Raw genomic sequence first — 8,558 nt, 5'->3', positions numbered from 1 at the left:
TGTAGTCGCCCCCACCGAGTCAGGTGCGGGAGCTAGCGACACAAAAGCCTGGTGTGGCAGCTGGATTTCTTTCAAACCTCCGCAACCTATACATCAAAATGAACCTTAGAACCTGTAGTTTTTAGCTGTATGTGTTAATTTCCTCCATTAAAAAAAAAAACCCAGTCGAAAGTCGTTTCATTTACTACACATTATTGAAAAGTGATCGCTATATTCTGTAGTCGCCCCCACCAAGCGGACTGAGAGCTGACCGTTACCGGCTGTCACTCAGGGAAACTCTCGCATCGAGGAGGAGGAGGAGGAGGAGGAGGAGGAGGAGGCATCATGTGCGGGAGCTAGCGAGACAAAAGCCTGGTGTGGCAGCTGGATTTCTTTCAAACCTCCGCAACCTATACATCAAAATGAACCTTAGAACCTGTAGTTTTTAGCTGTATGTGTTAATTTCCTCCATTTAAAAAACCCAGTCGAAATATTGAAAAAAACTACGTTTTACCTTGTATTTCAGTCAATATTCATCCGTTTAAGATGTAACATGCTGTATGTATCAGCCATAGGTTTCATGGAATTTTGACTTAGCGTCCACTAACACCCTACCAAGTATTTCATGGTTATTTAAACAGACAGCAACAAGTTCAAGTGACAGCAACAAGTGATTTGTGAAGCTAGCAATGGACTCTGCAGCACCCCCAGCAAAAACAAAATCGCAAAACAAGCAGTGCTATCTGGGAGCACTTTACAATGAGCCCAACTGATACAACTGAAGTCATCTGCAAATTGTGCAAGGCCACAATAAGGTGGTGGTGGGGTTCACAGTTCATAAAACTTAGTTTAGTTAAAAATTTAAAAAAAAATAAGAGAGAGAGAGAGAGAGAGAGATGAAAAGTACAGTATGAGGATGTGGAAATATAGTTCATAATTAATTATATGCCAATATTAAATCAATTTGATGCTTTGAAGGCACAAAAATTGCATTGCCAATGAATATTAGGTTAGAAAATACAACATTTGCCCGATTTAGCGTGACTTCTGGTATAAACCACGCCCACTTCCGGTCTTCTATCCGAATACAGATACAGATAATTTTGTTGGTTGAACAGATACAGATACAGATAATGACGTCTCTGTACACCTCTATAAAGTAGTATACGATTATTGATATATTATTGTATACTAGTATATTAGTACCGTTGTATGTGTTGTACCCCACTAGCAAGGTCCTAGCTATAGATTAGGAAGCTGGGCTACACAAATATTTAAAGATATTTAGGACTGTGAATCGAACAATACGGCAAATCATGAACAAGGAAGGAAGGATGGCAGGTTATGTTCTATATGTAAAACTCACTAAGAACAGCAGAGGGAGACACAGACCACGATTTCTGCAGCTTTATTTAATGTTTACTCATTACATTGCACACCTTGTATCCCATATTTTTGTAACCATGTGTAACAAACAATAAACAATGATGCTGCTGTTATATCTACCTCTGTATTATGTCTGCGTTTACCTAAATGATTTTAATGGTGCTTATGAATGATTAGAACAATGAGAAAACCAATTGAGAAAAATAATATGGAACTGAAGCCCACCTGACCAATCATCTCTGTTTGCACTAAGATGGAAAAGAATCACAGAGGTGGTGTTTTGGGTAAAATCAGTGAAATAGATGATGACTAAACCCTGACTAGCCCTGTTTGGCCCTGTTGTGGAAACCAGGCAGACAAGTTCCATTCAACAACATGAGGACAAGAAATGTTTCCATTTTACTTGACATCATGCTGTTGCACTTTACAAAATATATTACAGCTCTTTTTTACATAGAATGAATAGTTCATGACAATGTGGTTACATACAAATTTACTGTGTGTTTTAACAAAATATATTTTCCTCTGTCTGTCCAAACTTGTGTTTGGTCTTTTGAATTCATTGACTCAACAACAGGAAAAAATACGTTTCCGCCTTCATAGAAAAGTTCTTATGTCACTCCACAGCATCTCTACAGTAGTTTGGCCTCACAGGAGTCAGGCTGCAGTATCTGAAGTGTAACAATCAGTTTAATAGTATTTCTAAACCAGGGATAGAAAAAGGCATAGATCACAGGGTTTAGACAAGAGTTACAATAAAGCAGCCAGATCACAAAGGCTGAATATGAAGCACCGCTTGAGGTATCCTGGCCTGCAAGAGAGGGATAGTAATATGGACAGAAACACATTAGAAACACAACTATGACAATACCAAGAGTCCTGGCTGCTTTCCTCTCAGATTTCTTAGCAGTTACAGTCACTGAACGCTGGAGTGTGACAGCCACAATGTGGGATCGCATGGCACGAGCCTGAGACACAGCCACCACAAATACTCTCATATACAGAACTATGATGACAGTAATGGGAACAATAAAGTTCATAACAAGGTCAACAGCTCCTGCTATAAAGCTAATGACAACCACACACTCTCCAGCACAGGAATTATACCTTCCTGGTTGTTTCAGGAGATCTTTTTTAATCAGACTGCCATAGAAAGCAGAACAGACCCAACACAGACAAACACAGATTTTAATTCTTCTCTGAGTGATTTTGGTGGGGTAACACAGAGGGTCACAAATAGCCACATAGCGGTCGACTGATATGAGCACCATGTTTCCTACAGAGGCAGAGATAATAATAAAGGAAGCATAGTAAAAGAGAGCACATATGAGGTCACCCAGAAACCAGCAAGACTCCATGAGGAGGATTTCAACCGGCATCAGCAGGAGGCCCACAAGGAGGTCTGAGACAGCCAGGGAGAGGAGGAGGAGGTTGGTGGGGGTGTGGAGCTGCCTGGAGTGGGAGAATATCATCATTCAACATTTAACATTCATATATAGTATTTTGGCTGTTGAAGAAAGTAGTTATATTATTAGTTGCAGTAGTGGGAGTAGTAGTCAAAGTAGCAGTATGACTAAAAACAAGAATTAAAGCTTTACCAAACCGTAATGTACTTATCAAAGACAATTTTATGTACTACCCCAAAGCCATTTCTTCTTGCATGTCAAACTGTTCATACTTAAAAAAATATAAAAACATTTTTGGCTATGCTGAGAAGTATATATCTGCCTGAAGTGGGAGATGGAGATGATGACCAGCAGGTTGAGAACCACAGTGAGCAGAGAGATGGAGGACAGCAGAATGTAGAGGAGCATGGCCTTGGAGCGAAGATGCTTCTGCTTCCTGCAGGAAGTGTTGAGGAGCTGTGGAAAGCAGAGTTCACCTCCTTCCAGGGTCTCCATCATCAGAGAGAGAGGAGGAGAGGAGAAGCTGCTGAGGTCTGGCAGCTTTCTGACCAAAGCTCTCTATCATACAGCTGATATATCTCTTTCCTCCCTCCCCTCCCTCCCCTCCCTTCCTTCCTCTTGCTCGCACTTTCTGTATCACCCTCTCCATCTCATCTTCATCACTCTCTAACCTCTCTCTTTTTTACATCAATTCATCACCTCTCTCTCCTTTCTTTTCCCTTCTTGTTTCTTCCCAATCCCTTCTATGCAGACAAGTTCAGCATTGTCAACCATGTTAGTAGTTTAATTCATGGTAGTAATGTACAGTAGCTTAGGTGTATGTTTTACCTTTTACATTGATATGCCAGGGACCATGTTACAGTTTGTGTGGAAGGAGGAGGAGGAGAACACTGTAGTGTGAGTAGTTATAGATGGTGTATGATATCAATCAAATTTAGAATTGACTTCAATGAGAATTAAAGAATGGTGTTCCAGATGTCAGACAATAGGCCTCATCTGATGGACAGAATTCCAAGCTTTCTTGAATTTGAGACATATGACTATATGGGCTTACAAAAATGATGAGTAGACCAGTATTAAAGGACAACGCTGGTGTTTTTCAACGCATTTCTTACCATCAACAAATCCTATGAAAATAACAAAATCAGCAATGATTTTGTTTTGCCAACAAGTCTCGTCCATGTAGCCGGTGCCCAATGAAGCCATGTCTCAGTAGCCATAGAACTCCATTGTATTAAAAAAAACAATTAAAAACACGTCAAATGTCGTTACTCTGAGCAGCATATTTCATCATTGCGATGCACCGGGCAGGCCGACTTTTTCCTCAAACAACTTAATAAGCCGACTGTAAACACGCTTGCGATCTCAGGAAAGTAGTTCCGTAGCACCGAAAATAGTCAGTGCTAATGAAGAATTTGTTCCCATTTGAATTTAATTTAGTAATAACTACAATAGCCTGACTTTTCGTTGTAACAGTTAGTGATTTTTAAAATTGAAACTATGTCTTTGTGAGCTGTATTTCAAGGTTTTTAGCTTACAATTGGAGCCAATGACTTCCGGGTTGAAGGCTAAAAACGGTACGTGGGAAGTCAGAAAGTAACGGGAGTAGAGCAAACGCATTGTTGATTTTGTTATTTTCATAGGATTTGTTGACGGTAAGAAATGCATTAAAAAACACTAGCGTTATCCTTTAAGCACTCACAATTACAGGAGCCAAAAGCTAGTGGAGAGATCAATTGCAACCCCCCATGAGGAACCTTGAAGAAACAGAGTCCAAAGGTGGATGCTGGGGTGTTGGTGGTGGGGTGTGAGATGCATAGGTAGTAGCATCTGCAGCAGGGAATGAGCAAGTGAGTTTGACAGCTTAAATAGACTGCCCAATTGGTGTTGGCAATATATTAACATCAAAAACTGCAAATCCATCACAGCCCCCGTCTCCCAAGGTGTTCCCCAAGGTTCAGCGCTTGCCCCCCTCCTCTACATGCTTCCGCTTGCTCACATCATCCTGCCATGGAGGGTGTACGGTTGTGGAAAAGACTCCTGCAGCAGCTTGAACTAGTCTGCCTCTTTAATAAGGAGTGCTACTCTTCCCAGCTGATTGGGAGTGGGTGTATATGGTTGTTGGAACCTGTGCTCGGTATCTCACCTGACCCGTCTCTACCACTCGCCATCGCGGTTGAGCGACCGAATCCTTGTGTGCGTCCATGAAGAAACGTGAGTAGCTTACAGTCCTATGAGATTGTCCTTCAAATTGGTTTGTTATTCTGGCTGGAAATGATGCTGTGGATAAATGTGACTATGATGAAGGGGATTTGGAAGTTATGGCGATATTTCAGACAGCCAGATAACTTCCGATTGTATAACTGGCAGCGGGAAGTGACGTCACAAGCCTGAATTAATTAGCCATGTGCTTCTGTTTATGTTTGACTACTGAGTCAAGTTTATTTATTTATTTATATAGCCCTTTATCACAAGCATGTCTCAGAGGGCTTTACAGAGAGTGTGTCTAGCTAGGTCTAACTAAACACAATCAGTGGTAAACAAAATTTTGTCGGACAGCATGAAGAAAAACACAAGGTAGGTAGGAGCAGATTTAGCGAGACAAACAATCTACCTATTCTATATAGCCTAACCTACCCGGCACCCCAGCCTTAGACCCTAAATGCACACAAGGAAAAACTCCCAGGAAAATTTGGAAGAAACCTTGGGCGGGCTGAGGCAGATAGGGATCCCCCCCCGGGACGGCTTAGCGTGCAATAGGTGCCGGGCAAAACATTGACAGAGTCATGGGCAACAATGATGACAAGAGAAAACAGAGAGAGACAAAAGAAGGGGAGGAGCATGCGGCGGTGGAGGGGGGGCGGAGGCCAGCACTAAAGGAGCGAGGGCAGCAGTCGTAAATCAGCGTCCAGGAGGGAGCAGCGGAAAGGAAGAGCAAGGCAGCACTGACGACGAAGAGCCAGGGCAGCACCCGTCACTGCCAGGTAGAACACTGACCTGGAGTCAGAGAGGACGAGAGAGAGGAAGCCGCGTACACACACACAACACACCCAGACACACACACACGTAAAGAAGAAGGGGGGAAACAGCTGCAAACAGAACACACAGGGTCAGAGACACACAGGGGGCAGCAGTATCAGGGATGAGGGAAGGGACCGAGGCCGGCGCTGACGACCACTGGACTGCACCGGAGTCTGAGAAGGGGGGAGGAGACAGGTACACACAAAGACAACGAACACACGGAGAGAGAGAGATCCAGGTGGGAGCAGCGTCAGGGATGGGACTAAGGCCAGCACCGAAGACCATCAGGGTCAGAGGAATCTGAGAAAGGGAGGAGAAAACCAGCCGCGCACACACACACACACACAGAGCTGTGCAGAAGCAGCACAAGACCCAGACGTATTTGGGCACAGACACGCTCATACAAACAGCAGATCGGAAGTGATTATACACAGTGTAGCCAGAGGGCATCCCTATGCTTATGTTCCCAACGGCAAATTTCTATATAAATACTGTCTAGGCTAGGGTAAGAGAGAAGACTGTGACGAGCCCAAGCCAGCGGTGCTAAGGTAGGTCGTAAGATTGCGAGAAAAGATAGGTTTTGAGTCTAGATTTAAAGATTTCGACAGAATTAGCTTCCCTGACTGTGAGAGGTAGCTGGTTCCAGAGATAGGGAGCTCGGTAGGAGAAAGCTCTACAGCCTGCTGATTTTTTCTTGATTCTAGGGACAATGAGGTAGCCAGCGTCCTGCGAACGGAGGGCACGAGATGGAATATAAGGGATGATGAGGTCGGATAGATATGATGGTGCAAGCCCATGTAACGATTTATAAGCTAACAGAAGCACCTTAAAGTCAGATCTGGCTTGAATTGGGAGCCAGTGAAGGGAGGTTAGGATAGGAGTAATGTGGTCAAATTTTCTAGTTCTGGTTAATATTCTGGCAGCAGCATTTTGCACAAGTTGAAGTTTTTTAATACTACAGTAAGGTAGGCCAGAGAGTAAAACATTACAATAATCGAGTCTTGATGAAACAAAAGCGTGTATTAAGGTTTCAGCATCCGCCGTGTTTAGTAGGGAGCGAATTTTAGAGATATTATGAAGATGGAAAAATGCTATCTTAGTGATTTCCTTAATGTGAGCATCGAATGAGAGAGCTGAGTCGAACGTAACGCCAAGGTTTTTAACTGTGGGACTCTGGGTAATTAAGCAATCCCCAAAATTTAGAGTAAGGTCTGAAACAAGAGGTAGTTGGGTTTGTGGGCCAACAACTAGCATCTCAGTTTTGTTGGCGTTTAGTCGCAAGAAGTTTAGTGACATCCAATTGGTGACAGCGATTAGGCATAATTCTAGGTTTGAAAGTTGTAAGCGGTCGTCAGGTCTAATTGGTATGTAAATTTGAGTATCGTCCGCGTAACAGTGAAATTTAATACCATAACTGCGGAAGATTTCACCAAGAGGTAGCATGTAAATGGAGAAAAGCAAAGGTCCGAGCACGGAGCCCTGCGGTACGCCAAAGTTAACTTTAGAGTAATCAGATATAGTATTTTTATGTGAGACACAATGTGTTCTGTCAGATAGGTAGGAATTTAGCCAGGAAAGCGCAGAGTCGCGGATGCCAACGTCGCTCGCTAGGCGGTTTAAGAGAATATTATGATCGAGAGAATATTATGACTACTAATATTTTGACTACTGAGCTGGACACTGGTTCACAACATCCAGTTTGAACATTGAATGTGGACTCTATGGCCCCCCGAATTTGAGTTATAATGAATTATGTTAATAATGTTGGTGATTAGGGAAATTAACATAATGTTATGTATTATATTTCTTTATTCATGATAGCATTTTTTCTTTGATATTAATTTGCTACCTCTGTTTATGTTCACTTCCAGCACACATCCACATACAGATACGGATCATTAATAAATGCCACGACCAGTGGTTAAAGTGGAACTCCTTTGTGTGTCATCTGTCCAAGTCATCTGACCGTGATGTTCCTGGTCACCATCACTCTCATTCAACCCTGTCCCAGTGCCTCAAATGGTGGTCACTAACAAATGGTCGTTCGAGCCGGCAGAGAGTGAGTCATGGCAGGAAATGGACAGAAATCAGAGCACAGGTCAAAAGACAATATGGAGGCTGGCGAACCACGAGCCCCCCCTGACTCTTACAAGGACTTGAGGCCTAAACGTCAGAGGCAGGCTCCTACTTTCTATTCCCATTATCTGTTGACACGACCCACTACTAGGAAAAAGAGAGACGAGATAAGGAAAGCTAAGCCTCTACCAACATCGAGAATTTCCCAGGCTCCTACAACCACAGAGGATGTGCCCGGAGATCAAGGCGCGATCACTAGTCCTGCGGGTGGAGCCCAAGCAAAGCCTCCAAGTACTCACTCTGGCTTGAGTGAGCATTTAACTCCTATGGAACATCTACAGGCAGGACAGGATAGTCAGTCCCATCCTAGTTCCCACCATTCTAAATATAGAACAAAGCAGTCCTCTAGATATAGCTCCAAGTCAAAGCCCTCTAGTCGCAGTGGCAGCTCTGGGACCAGCTATACAGATGGAGCTAGCACTGGTAGTGGGGTTAGTCAAGAACGATCAGTGTTCTTGAGTGACTCCCAAATGGCTACCCTGAGGGAAAGGATGAAGCTTCTAGCTGTAGAGGAGATAAAGAATCAGAATGAAGAGGAAACAATAGCGGATGAGAGTTGTAGGAAGTTGGATGAGCAAGCCAGAGCTGTTTTGAAGGAACGTGAGATTATTGCCAAGCAGCTAGTTATGC

General features: G+C 43.2%; 1 pseudogene; it reads right to left on the bottom strand.

Annotated features, from left to right (window-relative positions):
• Positions 1-1,997: 1,997 nt before the first annotated feature.
• LOC144539861 (trace amine-associated receptor 13c-like) lies at positions 1,998-3,336 on the bottom strand (annotated as a pseudogene).
• Positions 3,337-8,558: the final 5,222 nt, after the last annotated feature.

The sequence above is a fragment of the Centroberyx gerrardi genome, chromosome 10, assembly GCF_048128805.1.
Source record: "Centroberyx gerrardi isolate f3 chromosome 10, fCenGer3.hap1.cur.20231027, whole genome shotgun sequence".
NCBI classification, from domain to species: Eukaryota; Metazoa; Chordata; class Actinopteri; order Beryciformes; family Berycidae; genus Centroberyx; species Centroberyx gerrardi.
The sequence above is the reverse complement of the archived record's forward strand: the minus strand, read 5'-3'. Positions and strand labels throughout refer to the sequence as shown.